Consider the following 25,258-nt stretch of genomic DNA (forward strand, 5'->3'; position numbering starts at 1 on the left):
ATTCTTGAGCTTCAGCACTCCAACAGACTTTTGTGCTCCATAGCCATAAATGTATGAATATAAAGCCAACAGTTACGGAGAAGTGATTGTAAGAAAATAAAGCATTAGTGAGAAATTTTGGGAAAATGGTGTAAGAATAACCAAAAGATGGGAAGCACAAACAATAAACTTTTATTTTCTATTACTAGCCTCCTAAGCAATAGACAAAGAAAAATTAAGCAGTAATCGTGAAAATCTAATGCACATCCCTGCCTTCTAAATCTTCTACTAAAAATCATTTTAATACCACTGCAAGAATCAAGATGGTAAAGGATTCTTGGAAGAAGAAAAGGTTGTAGTCCCAAATGGTATAAAATAAGGCTATGATGTATTCCTAAGCCACTGTCATCTTTTCCTTTTCCTTTATAATCAGATACTACTTTTAGAAGATTCAGATACATGCCCTCCTGACATTGCCGCAAGAGATAGTATTCCTCCTTGTTAGGATATAAAATATGTAGTATTATGAATCAGGGTCTTAGGAGACAAATGAGGCAAAAGGTAAACATTCCTAACAGGGAAAGGACTCCTACTGTTCACAGGAGAAAAAGACAAGCCCATGTGAAAATGCATGCAGAGAATGAGCAGGCTGTTCACAGAGGAAGAAATATAGATTTCCAGTGGACACAAGAAAATATGCTTATTATCACTACTGATCATCAGAGTATGCTGTATACTTTGATAAGACCCCATTTTGCCTCAAAGGTTAGCAAAAAGTTAAAATGGTTGATAATTTTCAATATTAGTCAGGATGTGGTTAGGAGTAGATAGATACTGGTATAGCACTTTTGGAGGACGTCTTAATTAATATTTAATATTGGAGTTTAAAACTTCACATTGTCAGCCAATTACCTTTAGAAATCTATCTGCAGATACATTCACAAAAGTTCACATGGATATATGTGTGAGGATAATCACTGAAAAATGTTATAAAAGCTAAAAATGAGAGGTTTGTGATATGTATGTATATATATATTTGCTTATTTAAATAAATTTTTTGTGGGAGTATAACATAAAAAAGAGCTCATATCCTGGGTGTACGGCTTAGTAAATATCACAAAATGAACATATCTATTTAATTATTTCATAGATTAAGAAATAGTAAAGTATTAGGAACTCAAAAGACCCCCATGTATTCAATCCCTGTCACTACTCTACCCTTCCCTTCAGAAGTAGCCACTAATGCTGGTTTCTAACATTATGGATCTCTTTTGTCCTCTTTTGAACATATAAATGAAATCATGGAGTATGTGTTTTTTTGTCCTTAGGCCATTTTATTCCACATTCTGTTTGTGAGATCCATCCATGGTGTTGTGTGTAGCAGTAACTTATGTAATATTCCACTGAATCAACATATCACCATTTATTTAGATATGTTATTGCTGATAAACACTTAGGTTATATGGCGGCCATGGGAATGTACCTCACATATCTCTGACTATAGGGAAAATGATTGATCCAGAGTCCCAGTTGCTGTGCTCTGAAGTTCATCACTGCATTTGCACCAAGGCTATGCTTCCTTGGGTTACTCCCAGCCAGTGACCATGTGTGGTGAAAATGTGGAGGCAGACTTATTCCTGGGAGACAAGGAATTCCTCTATTGTCGAGCTTTGGCTCAAAATTTTTCCAATGGCCTTGATAAGCATTTCTTAGATCGCAGAGCAGTCTAAGGCACTTCCACCGAAACTGGCCTTGTTCTCTCCTTCACTCAGGGTCACAATTACATAGTGATCCGACTCTTCCAGAGAGGGGCACTGGTACTGATAAGAATATTGGTGGTGGCCTCCTCTATAAGTAAAGGAGGCAAGCCACATAGCTGGGCTTGTTAATATCCATGAAGATGACATGTCCTCCAAGCAGTAGAGGACAGGTGGTAGTTCTTAACCACCAGAATTCGGAAGGCTGCAATTACTTTAATGACCAGCAAGGTTGACAGTCAAGGGGCCTTGACCCATAGGGAGCTGTGGAGATTATAAATAGAGCAAGGAGTTTTTAGGGATAAAGCGTGCTATTTAGCATTTGTAATTAAAAAAACAAAACAAAAAAAACCAATAACCAAGAATGGTGGAGCAGGGGGCTTAGTGTTATCAACCCAATAAAAAGTCAGGATCCCCACAATAGTTAAGACATGGAAACAACCTAAATGTCCATCAACAGAAGAATAGATAAAGAAGATGTGGTACATATATACAATGGGATACCACTCAGCCATAAAAAAAGAATGAAATAATGCTATTTGCAGCAACATGGTTGCAAATAGAGATTACCATAGTAAGTGAAGTAAGAAAGAGAAAGATAAATACCATATGATATCACTTGTATGTGGAAGCTAAAATATGGCACAAATGGACCTATCTACAAAACAGAAACAGACTCATAGACATAGAGAACAGACTTGTGGTTGCCAAGGGGAAGGGGGCAGGAGAGGGATGGACTGGGAGTTTGGGGTTAGTAGGTGCAAACTATTACGTTTAGAATGAATAAACAATAAGGTCCTACATTGTGGTTCTACTGTATCTTTGTAGCACAGAGAACTATATCCAATCCTCTAGGATAAACCATTATGGAAAATAATACAAAAAAAGAATGTACGTACATGTGTAATTGAGTCACTTTGCTGTACAGCAGAAATTAGTACAACATTGTAAATCAACTATACTTCAATTAAAAAAAAGAAAAAAGTCAGGATCCCTTGTTAAGTTTTGAGATCTGAGCCAATGTTCAGATCTGGAATATCCATTTGCTGAAGGAAGAAGAAACTTGCAACACTGTGGCAAGTATATACTGTAGTAGTTCTCTCAGTCCTTCCCCAAAGGGACCCACAACCCATTTCCTCAAGTGACTGTACACTGGAAAAAGGGGGAATAACCAGGTATTTCCTGACTATTGGGCTCAGTATCTTGGTTGACACTGGTCATGGTCTTTCTATTAGAGTGATGGTGCAAGCTGGAAATGGATAGTATCTGAATTACTGCCACATTCAAGAATGAATCTGACAGGCAGTGGGGCTGTCTTATGAATGGAGCTGTGAGCAGTGCACCTGATTATCTCCTCGTGTGAAAGGAGAAGTGGCCCAGGGTGAGAATATATACAGATTCCTGGACAATGTCAGTGGTCTGACTATCTTCTCAAGGGCCTTAGAAGGAAAAGGCATAGGAGATTTGAGATAAGGAGGTCTGGGCTACAGGCATCTGAATGGGCAAATGGGAGTAGGCACAGAGTGTGAAAAACTTTATATTACCCATCAACTCCCACTGGAAAGAATCTACCATGGAGAGACCCTGAAGAATTGAGTAGATTAGATGACTTGGCCAACTGACATTACCCAGCCTTTGCCATTGGCTATCCTTGAATTGGAATGATAAATACATGAATGGAGTGACCATAGTGATGGAGACAAAGGCCACATGTGAGCCAAACAATAGGGACTTCCACTTACCAAGTCCAATATAGCTGTCTCTGCATGCCAGCAACACTGGCCAAAACTAAGCCCCAGACATGGCACTATTAATCCAAACCAACCAGACACTCAGTGAAAGTTGAATACATTGGGCCTCTTTTACCTTGGAAGAGTTGTCAGCTCATCATCACAGGCATAGATACTTACTGGGTATAAATTTGCCTTTCCCACCTGTAGAGGCTTGGCTAGGATTACTATACGGGAACTTATGGAATATTTAATACACAAGCATGAGATTCCATGCCACATAGCATCTGATGAGGCATCCCCTATGTAGTAAAGGAGGTGTGGAGTGCACCCATGACCACAGGATCCTTTCATCATATCAGGTACTACATGGTCCAGAAACAGCCAGCCATATAGAATGTTTGAATGGCTTTCTGGAGGTGCAGCTGAAATGCCAGCTTGGAGAAAACACTCTGAAAGAATGGGGTGTCATCCTTCATGACAGTGTATTTGTTAAGTCAAATACCTCTATGTGATATTCTTTCCCTAAAAGGAAGGTGTAGAAATTTAGGGGTTGAGCAAGAATGACTTCATTTACAATCACAACCAATGACTTACTGAGGGTCCTTGTCCTTTCTGTCACCTCTGCTCTGGGCACACTTTACAAAGGGTTATGTATTGGTCTAATTTTTTGAAGACTTAACATCAAGTAGGATAGTGGATATATAATGACTGCCTTTCAGAAGCATATGGACCATTCAGAACAATAATAATTATAGAAATAGAGCCCTGTAAGTCAGTGTTTTTGCAATCACTCATGTATTACTTGGGATGTTATGTTTTCAGTGTAGCCGATTCTGAGTTCATTTTAGTTGAAAATAAGTAGTTATAATTTTAAAAAATAGTTAAAAGAGGGAAACGGATATCAAGAGGTTAATATTTCCTTAGTGTTGGTAATGGTAGATGTTATGCTGAACATATGTAAAAAAGTACATTTTACATTCTTAGTTTATGACTAAGATTAAAAAAAATAACTATTCAAGGGGCTGGGGATATACTGATTTATAGGACAGACACATTCCTGTCCTCACAGAAGTTACTTTTTATTGTAGGGATACAGATTATAAATTTATATACAAACAGATTATGCCAGGCAGAAGGAAGGTTTTTTTTTTTTTTTTTTTTTTGCTGTATGCGGGCCTCTCACTGTTGTGGCCTCTCCCGTTGCGGAGCACAGGCTCCGGATGCGCAGGCTCAGCGGCCATGGCTCACGGGCCCAGCTGCTCCGCGGCATGTGGGATCTTCCCGGACCAGGGCACGAACCCGTGTCCCCTGCATCGGCAGGCGGACTCTCAACCACTGCGCCACCGGCGAAGCCCAGGCAGAAGGAAGTTTTATGAATAAAACTAAAGCTGGAGAAAGAGAATACTTGGCAAAAGGTAGATTGGAGGAGTGATGTCATTTTGTACAGCTATTAAGAAAGTCTCTGGGAGTACATGAAGTTGGTAGTGACTTGAATAAGGTGAGGGAATGTGTTATGTTACTACCAGGGCAGGAGGGAACACGCAGAGGGAACATTAATTACAAGGCTCTACTGGAGGAAATGAACTTGTTCCATTCAAGGAACAGCAAGAAGCCACTGGGGCTAGAGATGCATGGGCAAAGGTGACAGAAGATGGGGTTTGAGGGGTGGGTAAGATGCTGACCTGAAGGCTCACGTCTGGAGCTTGGGTTTGTCCTAAATATGTTGGAAAGCGCCTAGAGGATTTTGCACATGAAAAGGGTGCAATATGATTTACATTTAACAGAAAGAACTCTGGTTGCTGTTTTGGAGAACAGACCACAGCAGAGGTTCAATTAGGAGACTCCTGCTTAATTCTAGGCTGAGAGATAATGGTCAGTGGCTTGCACCATAGTGTTAGAGGTTTACATTAGGGGAAAATTCCTTCTAGGATTAAATGTGGCTTTTGTAAACACTAGAAAATAAATAACCTCTAGGATCATCTTGATGATGTCTTAGTCTGCTAAGGTATCAACCTGATAAAAATTATCAAGGGCTTTAAGTTTAATTAGGTCCTTGATAGTTTTTAGCAGGTTGATACCTTAGCAGACCTAAGGATCATCAAGATGATCCTAGAGGTTACTTATTTTCTAGTGTTTACAAAAGTCACATTTAATCTTAGAAGGAAATTTTTCCCTAATGTAAACCTCTAACACTATGGTGCAAGTCACTGACCACTAAACCTAAAAGCTTTTGCACAGCAAAGGAAACCATAAACAAAATGAAAAGACAACCCACAGAATGGGAGAAAGTATTTGCAAATGAAGAGACAAGGGATTATCTCCAAAATATACAAACAGCCCATGAAGCTCTATGTCAAAAACACAAACAACCCAATCAAAAACTGGGTAGAAAATCTAAATAGTCATTTCTCCAAAGAAGACATACAGATGGCCAAAAAGTACAGGAAAAGATGCTCAACATTGCTAATTATCAGAGAAATGCAAATCAAAACTACAATGAGGTATCACCTCACACCAGTCAGAATGGCCATTATCAAAAAGTCTACAAACAATGAATGCTGGAGAGGGTGTGGAGAAAAGGGAACCCTCCTACACTGTTGGTGGGAATGTAAATTGGTACAGCCACTATGGAGAACAGTGTGGAAATTCCTTAAAAAACTAAAAACAGAACTACCATATGATCCTGCAATCCCACTCCTGGGCATATATCTGGAGAAAACCATAATCTGAAGGATACATGCACCTTGATGTTCACTGCTGCACTGTTTACAATATAGCCAAGACATGGAAGCCACCTAAATGTCCATTGGAATATGAATGGATAAAGAAGATGTGCTATATATATACAATGGAATATTACTCAGTCATAAAAAAGAAAGAAAGAATGTCATTTGTTGCAACATGAATGGACCTAGAGATTATCATACTAAGTGAAGTAAGTCAGGCAGAGAAAGACAAATATCATATGATATCACTTATATGTGGAATCTAAAAAAATGGTACAAATGAATTAATTTACCAAACAGAAACTGAGTCACAGATGTAGAAAACAAACATGATTACCAGGGGGATGGGGGGGGAAGGATAAATTGGGAGATTGGGATTGATATATACACACTACTATGTATAAAATAGATAACTAATAAGGACCTACTGTATAGCACAGGGAACTCTACTCAATACTCTGTAATAACCTATATGGGAAAAGAATCTAAAAAAGAGTGGATCTATGTATATGTATAACTGATTGACTTTGCTGTGCAACAGAAACTAACACAACATTGTAAATCAACTATACTCCAATAAAAGTTAATCATAATTTTAAAAGACCTATCAAGGGTAAATTTTGAAAGTATATATTGATACCTAAGAGTATTTTCTGGTATTTCCATAATTCTCAAATGGGTCCGTAACTTCACCAAAAAGGTGTAAGAAACAGTTAGGAGGCTGTGATATCCACTAGAGAGTACTGATTTCTGATATATCCAGTGCAGATTGGCTCTTTCTGATATCCAAGATTGGATTTGGTTCAGGGTACACTGCAAGGAGAATATCAAAATAAAGTCCCATAGGTCATTATTTCCACCTCCTTCTCTTTCCTCTCAACTATGGCTCAAGAAAGCTTAAGAAACAGAGTATGATTTTAGAACATCTCAAGTTGCAAAGGAGATAAAGGAAACCCATGCTGGCACAGTGACACCTGCAGCTACCGCAGCAGGTCTGAGGCCACTGCAGAGCAGGCTCCGTTGTCCTGTGCCAGAAATACACAGCTGTACAGGAGCCCCTGCTGACCCATGAGAGACGTTCAAGGATGCCAGATGATTGAGTTACTGTGGTTTTAGAGGATATCCAAGTGAGAGGAAAAGTTTTAGAGCAGAGTTGAAAACCACATCCATCTTCTCAACTCATTTTAATTTCTTTTTTTCCAATGTGTGTGTGTATGTGTTCAGCTCTCAAATAAATTACTTTGGAGCAAAATAATATTGTATCAAGCATGTTTGTCAATGGTCTGGACAGCAAAGATGACCACAAAGTCATCTGTATTTTTGTTCAAATCACATTTTTGCTCCTTACTATGTAAATTCAGACCATTTAATTGGCATCTCTCTGCCTCAATTTACCCAAACATGAAGTAGGTATAAGATTGCAATCAAAACACTACAGATAAAGGAGGTTGTGAGGATGAAACACAATGTTAAGTTTAAAATAAATTCATAGCCCAATTCTTGGCCATAGACATGGAAGACACATGATAAATGTTTGTGTTCTTCCTTCTGTCCTGTGGTCCTTTCAGCTGGCTGTCAGGGACCATTTTCATTGCTGGGTATAGACAAGGATAAGAGAGAGCCCTGTCCCTTAAGAAGTTGTTGTTCTCTTATCTGTAGGATTTATTGTTTCACAGGTTTTGAAACAGAAAGGGATTTCAGAATGTATCCAGCCCCCAACCATCATTTCCAAATAAGGAAAAAGCAGTCCAGTGAGTGCAGGTGAATTGGCCAACACCCCACAGATACTAGAAGGAAACATGCCTTCTTGGCTCCCATGCATCCATTGTTACCATACTGTCTCATAGCCCACTGCTCAGCTGCGGTTGTTCAAAAGCAGCATGAGAATGCCCGAAATCTAACAGCGACGTTTCACAAAAAGAATATATTTTCTTTGCTTCATGAAATTCATGATAAAGTGTGGCCTATTTATTGTGCTGACCTTAAACATAACTTCATTGACTTATTATAACTAAAAGTTCCGGGTGATCCTTTCAAATTCTGGGAACTTAGAAATATTTGGCCAAGACTCAAATGACTGATGTTGTTTCCAAATTTTGCTTGTGAAATAGAAGAGGATATTGGTAGTTTAGCACATCCCCTGCATTTAGAATGAAGTTTATAGCATCTCTATTAGGACAACATGGACATTTGACACAGTGGGCAATAGGCTTGCCCCTTAGACACGAAAGTTCACTTCACTTCCTGTTTAAAACAAGTAATGAGTAACAAGCACATTCTAGCATAAAAATTTAATGGTATCTTTGCTGTAATTTTAAATAATTGAGAGTATCTTCTAATTTTATATCCTGAGACAGTGTGAATAACTAATAAGTAGCAAGATAGGAGTGGGGAACCCCAAGTTTATATCTAGATTCACAAAACCACTAGCTGATTAAGGTCTCTTGATCTGTGAAACATTCCCAGTTTTAGAAACACAGTCCCTGAGTCCCAAAATACTTTGATTCCCAAAATAGTCTTTTGCTCTTTTTCTTTTTCCATTGCACTCTTACATTTATTTAAAACAGACCCAATAGTTCAGATTCCTCTACTCACGGAAGAAATATTCTTTCTATCTGTGGATCTCTAATTGGTGGGTACATACGTCTAAAAAACGTTATTATAATATGATAATGTAATCATTTGAAAGAGTCATATGAAAGTCCATCTATAACATTACTAACAATGTTTTTTCGGGGGGTGGGGGGAGTGTAGAGTAGGAAAAAAGAAAAAGCTTGCCAAGACTTGCAGCAATTTGCTAAGAAAACAAGAAGTCTATGCAGGTCTATTACATGCGTAAACTTCAGCTCCCAGAAATGTGTGTGCTTTTCTCAGGGAAGGCCCTGGGACTCATGGGATTTGCACTTCGTAATCAAGAACTGAACTGGGAAACATTATCGTTAAGAAGACAATTGCCCAAGAGTCCCATAGCTGGCATTTGTTCTAAGTATGAATGCATTCACATGACACCAGAAGATCTGGATAAACAGCAAAAAATTCCATGAGATTTCTGGATGTTTGGATTTGGAAACTACCTTGATCTTGACTTGCTGCCTCCCCTCTTCCATACAGGATTCTTCATTTTCTACACTTGGAGGTTCAGGCCTGACCATGGTAGAGGCTGTGTAGAGCCCTCAGGAGCTATTTCTGGGTAGGAGCTTCATGCTAATAAAGTCACTGGTGCCTCTTACCTACTACCCATACCTCCTCATACCTCTTGGAACCCACACTTTCTGGTTGAAAGTCTTTATCACATATAGCCCAAACTCTGATCCTTTGTTCTCCTGGCCTTCTGTTCATGAACCTACACTCCAGCTGCTCAGATTTTGAACTCTCCTTCTTAAACTTGGTTAACTACCCTGAACAACAAAATCTTCAGGTTTTGTTCCTGCTTAGTTCTGTCCTATTTTTTCCAATCCAAGTGAATCAGGCTTACTTACACAATGCCAATCTGGTAAGTATTCAAAAATATTTTGGGTATAGTGAATAAAGGAGTAAATATTGTTATCTATCTAGAAATTTATAGGCACTTGACATTCAAGGTTCTCAATCATCCTCCTCCTTCCTGTGTCTACCATATTTCCATTTCTCTTTTTTCTACCAACTTTCCCCTTCAACAGGGATAGTTCTGCTCATCATACCAGTGGGCATGGTATCCTCACTGCCCCTGGCTCACAAGGCCTCCAATACCTTTTTCCCATCTTCTCTCCATGAATTTTATTCCTAATATTCTTTCAAGGCACAGTCTAAACCCTCCTTTTCAAGGCAAGCATCGATGAAAGTCTAAATTCCTAATGATGTCTCCCCAATCCCTGGTGTTACATATTCTCTGTAATTACTTAGTTCTTTTAATAAGTGTCACCCAACAGTTTGAGATCTATATTTAGAAACCATTTTAGTGGAAGGAACTGTCCTCACCTTTTTTTTTTTTTGTATTCACATCATTTATCTATTGTGTGCTCACAACAGAGTTGGTGTTTAATAAGCTTTGTTGAAGAAATAATCACATTAATAATCTTGTTCTCTATATGTAGAGACTATTTTCACAAAACTGGTGAATGTTCCCCAAACCCATCAACTCCAAAGATAAGTTCACTTTAGGCTCATGGAAAAGAGGAGTTATTGATTGAAAGTAGAGTAGCTTCCTACAGTGGGCAGACACTGTTAATTGTCTGGAAGAAGGCTAAAACCACACAGAAAATTGTGCTGAGGCTTGCTTGCATCCAGCCTAACTCTGATCTGAGAGGATGTTGACCATTAAGAGCTGAAAATGATTGAATTTGGAGGAAACAATATGAAAGAAGGCCAAGTGATCTAGTTTAAGCTTTTTTTTTTTCCACCTGCAAAATAATGAATACAATAGCAGAGTACTGAGGTTATAAAATGTTCAAAGCTGTAAAGGAAGGAGGGGGTCAATAAGAAAAAATGGCAAACATTCTGAAGCCAGCCTTTAAAAAAATTAGAGCAGTTTCTTTTGCTATTAGTAATAGGCAAATGACGATGTGGTGGACTTTTTAAGCAGATGTAAAGGAACCATGGGATGTTTCCTTATTTCTGTGTGGTTCTTGTGGCTAATATGATGGTGATATCTTTGTTGGCATCAGTTCTACAGCTCAGATGATCTTTTTACTGGTTTGTCTCCAAGTAGAGATATGAACTATAAGCTGCTCCTTTCAGCTTTCTGGTGGGTAGAATTATTGACATATGAATGTTCCCCAGGGTTTCTCTAAGACTCTTTAAACTCTGGATACACTTTATTGACAGCTTCCGAGTTGTGATAAGTTTCTACCTTTTATTTCTAATTTGAAGATTTCTTGGGTGATAAAATTACATTTTCTTTGGAGCAAATATTTTAGAGTGTACTGAGATGGCAGATTCATAAATTGCCCAGAACCTTCACAGGAAACCGAGAATGCAAGGGTCATGTAAATATAGTCATAATAATGTCTTCACTGATTGGAAAAACTTAATATCACACACATTTTAGTTTGAATAGATTGCAGAGAGAGTGTACAGCATAGAAGGAATATATATATGTGGGTTATCTTGGGGTATGTGTCTCAAAGTAAAACTATACCTTTGGATATTGGATACTTTCTAAATTACTATATAAAAATGGGTGAGGGGAGTAAGAAGGCGAGAATGGCAAATGGCTATACACTTTCATTATTATATTACTTTAATGTTTAGATTTTTTTACTACAATATGCATCCATGTATTATTTATGTAATTAAAATAATTTTAAAGCACATACTACAGTATTGTCCAGAATTACAAGTCTGTGAAATTACAGGGAAGTTCAAATTGAACTCTGAACATGATTTTTAAAAATCTATTATTATCACTTCCTGAAATTATCAATTGTATTTTTGTTCTTGTTGATTATTTACATTCAATAAACATTTGTTCAACACTTTCTATGTACCATACACTGTGTTAGGCATCAAGGATATTAAATGGATAAGACATGGATCCTGCCTTTAAGAAGCTTATAGCTTAATATGAAAAACAGATATGAAGGATATAAGTACAACGAAGTTCTATAGCTGCTATGATAGAAAGCTAAGTAAAATGCAGCTATTAAATCTTCTTAATAGTTCATGAAATAAATGATAATGTGGAGATGATACCCAGTGGATAGCCAGATACCAGATGCAAAGTTGAATATATGGCCAATTCCTTTTAGAAAATAGTCTGATTGCTTTTAGCAAGTGGATGACATGGTCTCCAGATACCTGGTAGTTATGTGTAATGGCATTTTTCTCAAATCTGAGGTTTGGTCTTAACACTTGAGTATATTATTTCCATTTGAATGTAATTAACAAAAGATTTGCTTGCTATTCCTGAACTGTTATAATGGTTCAGATTAAATATCTGCGTTATAGTCAGTTCTCATTATTCACAGTAAGGTTCTATAAGGTTGCTGTAAGCACTTAGCACAATCAGAATCACAGCTCCTGGGGAAATATGGAGTTAGGTTCCTGTCAACTGATCAATATATAACCTTGTTTTAGGTGTGTTTCTGTTTATGGACACCTTATTTACTATATCTCTTATAAATAGTTAACTCCATGGTCTTTGAATGATTTTAAATCCAGGGGCTTTGAAGGCCATTTGTGTTATATAAGTTCCTTTGCTGATATCCTTGTAAAACAATCTGGTCTCATTATTGTAAATCTGCTCTTCCAGAGATCCTTTTTGCTGTGTAACACGTAACAGATATTTTTAAAAATTTACTGAAACTTACTTATCTGTGGAACCTGCCTTGCCTTCAAGTTTAACATTTTCCATGCTGTATCACCTTTTCAATTGCACAAACCAGTCATCGCTAGCTTAGAAGGAGGTAACATATTCTTGACCCCGGGAAACATGTCTGTAAATTTTTTTGGCTTTCAGCTTCACGACAGTGCTGTCCACTCTGCCATTTTTTAATTGGTATTCATCTCATGAATACAAATTTGACTTCTTTTCCATACTTTTGAAAGTTTTTTTCCCATACCTTTATCATGCACTGTAGATGTTACTTTAGCACTTCCCAGAGCAGACTCACATGTGCAGATCAGCAAATTTCCCCTTCCCTTCTCTAGATCTACTGTGTTCTGGGTTCATTAACCTTGAACTCATGGTCAACAGCACTAGAAGTCATGCCTGAGCAATGCTTACCTGGCACACATATTTTCTCTGTGAGGCATATAGCAACCTTCTTGCACTTAGGAACGCTAGGCAGCACTTTGGCATCACATTTGAAGGCCACTTTAAACAGCAAAATCACCAACAAAAAGCACAAAAAATGTGAAAAATGTGACACTGACTAGACCACAAAAGGACGTTTGTTTATGGCTTGAGGGCTGAAACAAGAAGGCAGAGTGTTGCCTTATTCAACCTCATCTGGGAACATGTGTGAGACAACTCAAAATTTTCACTGCTCTGTCAATAATAATGAAAGTGCTGCAAGTACTGATTTGGGGCTTAGAAACAGAATTTAGAAAGTAGGAGAATTTGCTGATATGGAAGCCACAAATGAGGAGCATCACTGTACATAATTTAGAAATCCTGCTTTTCCTAGTCATTTCCTATCTCCCAATTGCCGTACTGATTTCCAGGGCTCCAGCTGATAACTAACTACAGGATCATAAAAGACTAGTTTAAGGGGGATTTTCTCAAGATCCTTTTGCGTGGTACAATTCCTTTGTCAAGAATGCTCTCATACCTTTTCTACCGGGGCCTTAATGTTCCAAATAGGTCAATAATAATATAGATGTCCATAGCTAGTGATGTTCTCTGTAATATCTTACCTATAAGTAGTCAATCAATTATATTCTCACAATAACATGTTATAACCTGGCTAAAATTGAATGTGTTATCTACTTTTCTGTTCAGGCTTTCAGAACTTATGAATAGCCATATCTGGTTAGTTTTTTCTTGTTTTTTGTTTGCTCTTTGGAGAAATGTTGCTACAAATCTATCTCTGGGTGATGTGCCAACCATGTTAGAAATAAATGTTTTACATTTTTGCATCTTAGTCATTCATGGTCATTTCTGTGAACCTCTTTTCTGATGAGGAAGTTGCTCTATGTCTTCTCCATCTACTGTGGAAGCACTGACATCATGATGCTTCCCCCTAGGTGTGCCACCTAATCCTCTTCCCCCAAATTACTATGATGCTAGCTCTTCTACATGTCTTTGCTGTTGTTCTTTTGATTCTATAGTCATCTTATCTTGAAGTATTGGTAATATAATTTTTTTTCTGGCTATTATAGGCAAACAACTGTCAAATCCACAAATTTGACCAAAGTGGAAGAGGTTTGGATAGAGATTTCATTCAGAGTTTGAGCTATAATAAAGCCCATGTGTTGGTCTGGAATCCCTCTGGTGTCAGGGTTGTGGCAGAAAAATGTGACATGATGTAAGATGCTGAACAAGGTACAGCAGGAGAGGGAGGATGTCACTCTCAACTCTAACAGAGATAACCAACAGTTAGCTAGGAAACCTACAGAATTTCAACAAATAATGACAACACTTCCGGCCACATGTTAGAATAAGCATATGAGGATCAACTAAAAAAAACCCACCTAAAATATTGGATGATATATAATGATTGACTTTAAAGACAGAAACCATCAGGTGCTATAAGAACAAGAAAGAAAGTAATCAAAGTGAGAGAGGTCACAGAGAGGTGATACCAAGGCATTTCACACGTATTTCAGAAAGGATATAGGCCCCCTTGACTGGAGATGGGTTTTAATAAAGAGGAGACTGGGGAAATGGTTGCAAACACCAATGAAAAAGGGAAGCTTAATCTTAGAGTCTTACATAAAACACAAAATCTCTAAGGACTTCTAGTTTAATAGCCTAGAAAAAATTCAAACAATTAACCAGGGAAAATGTAAACAAACTTGCCATTTATCTGGGACTTGTGTTCGAAAAAATAAGTACTATGAGAAATTAAAATGTTAAGTCTGAATCACTGCTGATGTAGGGTCTAAATTTGTACTACCCGAGTGAGGCAGGTAACATGATCTGAGAAATTAACCTTAAAACCTAGTCCAAAATCACTGAAATCTCTTTGGTCCCAAGCAAAAGCAAACCATGAACCATCATTTCACAACCCAGGGCATTTTGGAACTCCAAAAGGATTTTAAAAATCAAGCTAAAGGTAAGCCTACTCTAATAGACTGCAAACCTCACAAGAAAATCACCATGAGGAAGAGTCAGCAGATGCGACAAATAGATGAATTCATGTCATAAAACTTAAAACACTAGAACAATCTGAAACAGGCTGGAAGGTAAATGTGTTTTAAATGAAGAAATTTTAAAAAGAAAAAACATACTAGTACAAATAGCTCACATACTCTGCTGTTTCAATCTGCAGTCTCAAATTGTATTGAGTGCTTGCAAATAAGAAATGAATCCACACCTGTCTTTTATGCAGAAGCTAAGAGTAAAAGTTGAAACAGTCAGATTTGTTTGGATATGTGATGAATCTTTTGGGTTTGGTTTTATGTCACAAGTGGCCATCCAAAAACTATAATGAAAATCTTATTGCACCAGGAAAGAAAAGCAGTCTGGTCAGGAAATGAAAGAAAATTCCAAAAAGTTCAAACAAGCAACAGTGAGATGAGAAAGAGAACTATTGGTTAGTTTCTGTGTCTAATAGAAATGTTTTGGAAATACAAGATGTGGAAAGTGCAAAGTTCAATAGTTTAAGACCTCATTACAAGGAAACAACACTGATGGAAGTGAAATATTATATTTTCATGATAAAAGGTAAATTAGCATTTTTCATTAAATATGACTCCATTAAACTACCATTTTAATTGTTTTACATATTTGTTTAGTTCACTATAATATAGATTCTGATTTAGAGAAATAGAGGAGTTTTGTGTATGACGTCAGATCATGGTGTTTTCTTTTTGTACTGCAAGAAGCATTACAATAAACAAAACTAAAGGAAAAAAAGAAAATAAAATGTGTTCTAGGGACATTGTGGGAATTAAGGAATATATGCTTGAGATTTTTTTCAATTTTAAGAAGGAAAAGCACTGTATGTGGACGATGCTGACTACCCTGGCATTTCCTCATATGGAAAACTATTATTTTCTTGAGAGAGTCTTGCAGTAGACATAAAGGGGTACAAAGTTAAGTATAAAAAAATGGAAGTCACAGCAAGTAATAACCTTAGCTAACCGTTTTGCCAAGATCATTATATGCCAGGCTCACTTTTAAGAACTTTGCACATATCAACTCATTTAATTCTCCCAGCAATTTCATTAAGTTAGCACTAATGTTATTTTTGTCCTACAGATGAGGAAAGTAAGGCTTTTGCTTAACTCCCTTGAGGTCACAGGTAGTAAGTAGGGGAGCAAGGATTCAAACCAAAGCAGACTGGCCCCAAGGTCCATGTGAACTCCATGCCATGGCTTCTTGAAAAAAGTGGGTTTATTCTTGACTCTGCCATAGATATTGGGTAAATCAGATAGATTTGCTTAATCACTCAAAATGTATCGGACACCACGTTTATGGAACACTGATAGGCACTGTGCAAGATGCAAAGGGATGAAATGACTGAAATCAGTTTCTGGTAGAAACAGTTCAAGCATCAGAGCTGTGCATAGTGTCTAATTCTCTCATGTACTAGGAATAAAACTGTTTCAGTTCAATTGGATTCAGTTCAGTTCAATTTAATGCAACTACATTAATTAAGCATTTCCTATATACCAAGCCCTAGGTGGTAGATATAGAAAGATAAATAATCCAGCCCTAGACTTCAGGGTGGTCATCTCAGTGAAGGGGGTAAGATACATAAATAAATAACTCTAGAAGAAGATGCTATGTTGTAACAAAGGGATACTTAAAGTGCCATGGGAATGCAGATGGGAATTTGTAAAAGGAACTAATTCCTTTAGGTATTAATGAGAGACAGAGAAGCTGAGAGAGACAGAGAGACAGCGATAGAGAGAGGGAGGCAGAGATAGAGAGTATATTTACGCAAATCAGAAAGAGCAGTGGAGAGTAGAGTGGGGAAAAGAGGGAGAAGACCGTTAATGGGATTTTTGGCAGAGAGAAGAACACGAACAAAGAAAAAGTCACAGGGGAGCTTGACTTAGGACCAAGGATTATGAAGGCATTATTGCCCAAGATAAATTTTTAATTTCATCATGTTTGAGCTGAAGAGAAATGGGAAATTTTAGAAAGGGAATGGCATGATCAAGATGTCTTAAATAGCCAACTTTGGTGTTAATTGAAAGCTAAATTAAAGAAAAAAGAGACTAGAGAAAGGAAAACATTAAGAAAACAATTACCATGATCTTCAAAATTTCTACTTTACCACCCAAGCCGTGTTATATGAGTTTTTTTTATTAATCATATGAGAAAAATTGCCAAAGAATAAAATGATCTTAGTAATGCCATTAAGAGTCATTAATCTGGTTTTGGATTTTGTCCACATATAATCCAGATGTTGATATCTAGATATTTATGCTGATTCGTGGAAACAAAATATCTCAGTTCAGCCTCAGTTCAAATCCTGGCTCAACCACTAAATGAACTTTATGACACTTGGGAAGTTACTTAATTTCTCTAAGTCTTACGTCCCTCATTTGTAAAACTGGGAAAATAGATTGAGACTCACAATAGAAGTTTTTTACCAGTTAGAGGATATTAGCTTAAAAGATGCAACAAGTCCTTATGTAACAAGAAGTCCTAAAAAGCTGCAAGTATATTAATGAGTCATGTTATTTTCTGGAAAACTTATTTGGGCATATCTTTTTACTTACCTGACCAATGTGGACATGGCAGAATCAGATGAAAAGAACAGATAGACATCTATGGCTAAAAGCTAGGGTATATCTAAAATAAGTAGACCTCATCCAGAAGCTAAGTTTTAGCTACATTTTTAAAGAGATTTTTATTTCCAATTTGGAAGACAATATATTAAGAGGAAAAAAAAGTATTTAAAATGAGCCAAATGGATTCCATTCAGTTCTATGTTCTCTTTAGTCTATAATTTATCTTCATAATACCTTGGGAAGCAGTCAAGTCCTACAGATTCATCCCCTCTTTTAAACTTTTCTCACAGTATATGTTCTTTATAATTACTATTTGATATGCTATAAAGTCTATGCATATATTTCAAATTATTGTACACATGAGCAGTTTTGCTATTTGATGGCTTAGTTTTATTTCATTGTCAAAGTCTGTTTCTATGATTCTTAATCTCAGAAGTTGATAGAAGGCAATGGTGTCTATTACAAATTTTATGGGTTTTTTGAAGTGTTCAGAGGTCCTCTCTCCTAGTTGTTCCATGATGAAAGATTGAAATAAAAGCCAAAATCCAAAGGCAGAAACTCAGTCAGAAGTTGGCATTTTACCTGTGACTTGGTGGACCTTTTGAGGAAAAACAGATTCCAACTATATCAAACACAGAGAAGGAGTAAGTTCAGAAAACAGTATTCTTGGTTTGATAAAAGTCCATGAGCACTGGCTTTGTCCATAAATGGGTTGAAAGCAATGAAGAACTGGAAGGAGTAGGTATTTTCAATCTTTCTTGTTGAAAACCACTAGTGGAGACAAATAACAAGGACAAACACAATGTACCTATGTTACAATTCATGGATTTTTATCAAATATTTTTCTACTCTCACGTTTATGTTATGATGGCTTTGTAGATTGTAAGAACTATATAATGAAGTGCTGCAGTTCAAGAACAGCTTGAGTCTTCTCTCTTGGAGCTTAAGAACACACTACAATGTACGTTCTTGAATAGAAAATCAGCAGTATAGACACTACCCAGAGAAGGTTTCCCTGACTTTTTCCTGTTTCCATTCTTTGGCTACTCCCACTTCCATGGCTAAAAGTAAAAATTTTTACCATGGAAGACTGTTGTATAGATTCTGCAATGAGAAATATTTGAACATATAGTTCCTTTCTACCACTTCCATGAATTTCTAGAAGCCATATATATATGATATTCCTCTGCGGAGAGTATAATTACATTTTCATTATAGTGGGATGGAGAGAATCAGGTTTGTTGAGTTTTAAAATGTTACAAAGCTGATGGGTTAGTTTATCCTTTCTGCATTAACTGTGAAATATGGGAGAATCATTTTTCTAAACTTTGTATACCAGTTGGATGCCATTTTTGATGGCTTTGCTTTTTTGAGAGTTATAATGATTGTACAAAATTTCTATCACAATAAATGTATCTGGAAAGGAAAAAAGATAAGATTTACCATAGTTACATAAGATATTGAAAGGTGTTAGAATAAATGTATAATAAGCTGATTTAAAATTGCAGCATACTGTCATCAGCCTATCAGCAAACATGCCTTTCTAATTATAAAAATCCCAAATGGCAAAACCATGTTTGCAGTTTCCAGAATTCATTTAGATTTTCTTTTATGACTGAAAGCTCTGTAAGCTGCATTATGGACATAAGAAATCTATCACTACCCTGGAGGATCTCAGAAGGGAATGGATGATGCCACTTTTAATCACCAACGAAAAAAAAAATTGTAGTGCCTTTTAAGTTGAAGTAGAATTCTGATGAAAGCCAGCTGTTAAGTCATTTTCAAAATAAATGACTGCCCAGCTGGTGAAAACGTCTCAAGATAATTATCAGGTTAGACATCATAAAGTGAACAGGGCATTAAATAAACACAGTAGACTATATCTAGAGTAGCTGTGACATGCATTTTGAGACGTTTCTGAACTAATAGTCCATACCAAACTCATTCCAGTGCATGTCCTTCTTATCCTGCCTAAACTTTGAAAGTTACAGTGGAAACTGGTTCTATTTCTCCTTTTCTCTTAGAGTCACAGATCCCAGTGGAGGGTCAGCTTGATATTTTGCTTTGTAAAAATACTTTGTTGAAACAAGCTTGTTGAATTATTCTTGTATTACAGAGGAAGATGATTGTTTCATTTGGGGTGTAATGATATCAGTTTCAAAGCATTCTCAGAAATAATTATCTGATAATTTTGAGGTGGTATCTAGCAGTAAAATTTTATACCAAGCAAGTGGTTTAGTCACATATGCTTTCTTTGTAATCCATTAAATAGCTAAATAAAAATCAAGTCTATAATTAGAATTTCTCATTAGCAAGTCCTATTCCCTAAAGAAGATAATAGTTCAGTTGCATAGGGACAACTGAAAAACTTCACTTTCTCAAAATGAAAGCCTAATTTTTCTTTCTCTCTCTGAAAGATTCAGCATTTGAGGCACATTGTAATAACAGATTGTACAACCATAAACAAATCCTAAATGTGTATATTATATTTGCTCAGATAAAGTAAGAACAAGACTTGTAAATGTAAGGCTAAAGATAGATATGTCAGCTTATAATGTCAAGTACTATTAAACTTAATAAAAATAAGTAAGAGGTCATCAGCAGGAGTTAAGCTGTGTTTTGAGAGCCGTGAGCAAATTTGGTCTGAGTTTTTCTCTTGGAAAGGGCACTTAATGTCAAATTGAGTGTGAGAAAAGTTTCTTCCCACAGTTTCAGAGAAATAGGACCATCATAACTTGTTCTTATGACTTTCTATTTCTTTAGGAATATAGATAAAGCATAGTTTTATTAGATAAAGAGAGCTAAGAGTCTGTAAGGACTTTGCTGTTAATTATGCTTCAACATGCTATTATGTGAATAGCGTTACTAGTTTCACAGTATCAAGGAAGGGGCAAACTTTATCTAGTACTATACTTCACTGTCTCCAAAGATGAGGAAAAAGACAGAGTTTTTCCCTTCCAAATTATGCACTGTTCATGACATTATTGAATTTCTATTAAGAATTCTAGGTATCCTAGATATAATTTAAAAAATACAGTCAGTGCTCATTATTCATGAATTCTGTATTTGCAACTTTGTCTACTTGTTAAAATTTATTTGCAACCCTCAAATCAATATTTGTGAGACTTTTGTGGTCAGTTTGGACACACACATGTCCAGAGTGGCAAAAAATTTGAGTTGCCTGATAGCTATGTTCTCAGTTGAGGTTGAATGAGGCAAAAACTCTCTGCCTTTTTGTTTCAGCTCTTACACTATAAACAAATGTCCTTTTTGCCATCTATTTGGTGCTATGTTTCCCTCATTTTTGTGCTTTTTGTTAGTGATTTTGCTCTTTAAACTGGCCTCCAAACATAGTGCTGAGGTGCTGTCTAGTGTTACTAGGGGCAAGAAAGCTGTGATGTGCCTTACAGAGAAAATATGTGTGTTAGGTAGCTTTGTTGAGGCATGAGTTATAGTGCTTTTGGCTGTGAATTCAACGTTAATGAATCAACAACATGTATTAAATAAGGGGCCTTTAAACAGAGATGTACCTAAAACAACTTTATGTATTGATCAGTTGGCAAACTTGTTCTGACCAGAGGTTCACAGCAACCTTACCTTATATTTTCCGAGTTGCAATGGTTCAGAATTCACTATTTCAGTGTTGGTGGCAACTTCACAGAACATAAGTGCCATGAAAAACAAGAGTTGACTATATCACAAACACAAACCATAAGTGTTTTCCATAAATCATTTTTTTCCATAAGTTATTCACAAATGCAAGCAAAAGTTGTCTTATTGTAATAAAAATGAACTAAAAGAACTTGCATGCATATAAATATTCATAATTATAGCAACAAATTAAATTTAGTGAAATACATAGGCCTATAATTGAGAAAGATGCAATCATCGTTAGTTTACTTAGAGACACTAAATAAACAGAACATTGTACAGATATCATGAAAAAGGTTGATTCATAGATTTAATTCAACTAAATGGGATATAATTAATATCTTTGTTAATATATCTGTCTTTTCTTTTAAAGACTCACCCAACTCAAATACGTTCTCAGCAGACTTTTCAAAAATTGCTATTAAAACTAGTCTAGGATTTTAAAAGATCAATTTCCAATTATGAAATTCAAAACCATAGTTCTCAGCTAAGGGAATTTGGTAATCCTCACTATTGGCTCTAACTTGAGAGCATTTTTCATCTTCTATCAGGTGAATTTCATGCACCAGGCCAGTGTTCAACCCAGCTACCAGATCAACACATTCTCTAAACTAATTAAATTTTGAAAGCCTACACAGAGTTCCTGAAGAGTTCATCTGGAAGTAAGCAGGAAAGATATTTTCTCTCTGACATTTTAGCTCTTTTCAATATTTATGTACTGTGGTTTAAGTGCCTGAGCCATTTCAACAAGGATTTGATTATATATGTGTTGCATTTTTAAAGACATGGGTTTTGATTGCATATGCCAGAAAATGCTAGACTGTTAGTAAATAAGAATGATAGCAACAGCATCTTGTCATTTATTATGAACAATATAGGAATAAGTCAATGATTAATTTTCCCTTGGCTATGGGCCAGGACTAAAGTTTAACAGACATAATTTTCGTAGCATGTGGCAGCTGAAAAAAACTTCAGTTAAAACCAGCTCAATTTTATGTGGCTTCAAAGATTGTCCTTGAGAGCATCTCAGATTCACCTGCATGATTCCCAAAAATGGCAACTTTACACAAGTGAATACTTAGCTCCAAGGACTGAAAAAATTGTTATGTTGCGTTACAAAGCATGTTAAATGGGAGAAATGAACTTCCAGCCATGAAACTCACCAGAAGAAGTGCATTTTTAAAACACATAAAATTGTTAGAATACATTTAGAATTATGAGTTTACTGGGTTTACTTTATTAGATAGTCTAAAATTAAAGTAACTTAAAGTTAAAATAATTCCAGTTAGTATGTGGTGCGTAGGGTCCAGATAAATAGATTTCTAAGTGAAAGTCAAAGTGGTTGCATTAACTAAGTCTAATGACTCTGCTTTTTAATATAGAAATGACTTGCCACGTAGGTCAGTTCCTAGATATATTTTTCGGTATGTATTGCTAAGATTCTAAATTAGGTTTTAATTTTTACTGTTGCAAAGTGTGTACAACGGTTATTTTCATTTGGCTTACCCCAAGAATCTTTGATCATAAAATACATGTTGTCAACATTTGAGAAGTGTTAAATGCCATATATCTTCTCCAATTTCATGCTGAGACTGAGGAATGTTTCTAGGAGTCATGAGACTACACTAAACTGACACTGTGTCAATTCCTTCTAATCATATGGAGATTATCTTGGCTTCATGATACTTTTATTCACCTGTCATTGAATGGCCTCCTTACATTTTCCACTATAACCAATCTTTTTTTTGCATCCCTCTTACTCTCAATTAACCAAAAGCCCTTTTTGCAGGTGTTGAATAAGGAATGCCCCACACCCTTTCTCCCCAGTCTGGATTCAATCATCTCACATATCCTTCACTTTTTCCAAAACCTCACTCCAGTAATTATTCATTGTCTTCCAGTAACTTCCATCTCTACCTACTGACATAGTATTCTGCCTAGAAAAGCTCTTTTAATATGGTTCCTTTCCTGCAGCAAGAAATTTACTGACGTAAAAATCTTTGATGTTTCCCTTTTACAATCAGGTTCTATCTACTTCCATTCTGTTGAAATTTCTTTCTGGAAAAAAAAAAGTTAAAATAACTGCCTGATATCGAGGGAGAAGCAGCATAGATTGTTATTTACTAATATAGGCTCTGAATCAACCTGTGTTTTAACTGTCACTTTCTGCAATACCTTGAGCAAGTTTCTTAACCTACACCTACTGCAGTTTCCTTATCTGTAAAATGAAGAACGTAATACTACCTATTTCATAGGATTGTTACAAGGATTAAATCAGACAATATTTGTAAAACACTTAGAACTGTGTTTAGCACATAGTAAGCACTACAAAGTGTCAAGAAAATAAATCCACTATGCATTCTTTCTTTATATTCCTCTCTCCCAGCCTCTCAGCAGCATTTATTATTATTGATTACCCCCATAGAAAATCTTCACCCGTGGTGAAATTGTGCAGCCTGGCAAGTGAACTGGTAGAAACAACTGAAGATACAGGGTGTTGAGAATGTTTGGTCGGCAGTTACTGTTTAACTGAAATTTCTTAATGGGGGCTCAGCTTAGGTAGAGAGATATGTAAAGGATGAACTGGAGCTATAAATTTAGGACACAGAATGTTGAGAGTTTAGAGATCATTACAAAAACAGATTCTGTGGAAATGGTGATTAATGTGGAGAGAGGAAGAATTGGAGCTGAAAAGGTTTACAAACTGTAAAGCTATTGTCTTAGAATGGTTTTCATCCCTAGCTGATGATAGGTGATAAAACCCTGAAAGAGAACTGTGAGCTAGGTGTCCTTGGGGGATCCCTTAAAATTAGTAGGCAATGGGAAAGGAAGAGGAGGTACAGAATTAAGTACCTTTTTAATTATTTAAGAGCCAACGCTACCTGGATTATTTCAATTTCTTTATTTTTTTCCATTGTATCTGCCTCTTGGCCACTGAAGAGTTTTTATTGTCAACAACTCTACCACAAAGTAAGCAAAAGAAATAAATAGTAAATCACCCTACATTTATATTTGTTAATGGGTCTACTTGTTAGCAGATCAGGTAGGAGGATGAAGGGGAATATATGTATATAACTAAAAGTATCTTTAAAGTAACATATGTGGGTTATCTGTCAATTTTATGAGCCATTGCTGTCTTAGAGTTGGCTGTTCTTCATTCTCATAGTGTCCCAGCATGACATGTTGTGATTAGTTATTCCACTTTCTGAGACAACCAGAGAAATAAAGGAGCTTGAACGAGGTCATCCAGGGATCCACAGCTGAATCAGCATGAGAACTAACAGTTTCTAATTCCCCTTCTAACCCCTACATCTTCTAAATCATAATAGACCCCAAGAGAAAATAATTGTGAACAGGTTTGTAGAGATTGAAGATGTCTTCCAAAATAAAAGTGATTTTTTAAAAAAAAATTCGAACACAATTTTATCTTGGTCTTTACAATGGCGTTTATATATTTACAGTTCATCTGATGCTGAAACAGCGGTAGAATAGTCTTTGAAGTGATGGGTTATGCGTATATTGGCAGAGTTTAAGATAAACAATGCCAAAAGACTCCTAAAAAGATTAAACTTTTGACCACAAATACATGGTTTCAGTTAGGAAGATTTATTTGTAGCTGACCATATTAGCCATTGTAGTTAACACTGACTCTGGGAAAGTCATACTTTGGTTATGGGCCAATATGCAATATTTGTAGAACTATAGTTGATTTATAGAATGGATACAGTTGACACTGCAGATTTTCTCAACATCAAACAGTTAATAAAAAAAGTCACAAAATGTTCTGCTGGCTCCTAGCCTTTAAGTTTCTTTTGGCACTTTTAAGAGTTAAACTCTCAGATGCACTGTCTCCCAGCATTCTGTCTATCTGTTTCCCTGTCTTGGTTCATGCACTAAAATGTAGTACTCATGAAGCATGTTCCCTATTGACATCACTGTGTTTGAGAACTCTTCAAACAGCCACTTGAGATAAAAGATAATGGAAATAGGGATGGGGGTGGACATGGAAGAACTGGAGTGACGTCATAGGTAACTGGCATTTAGTAAGGACCAATTGTGTGGCTTGGTCTAGCCCCTATTCCTT

The sequence above is a fragment of the Globicephala melas genome, chromosome 17 (assembly GCF_963455315.2).
Source record: "Globicephala melas chromosome 17, mGloMel1.2, whole genome shotgun sequence".
NCBI lineage: Eukaryota > Metazoa > Chordata > Mammalia > Artiodactyla > Delphinidae > Globicephala > Globicephala melas.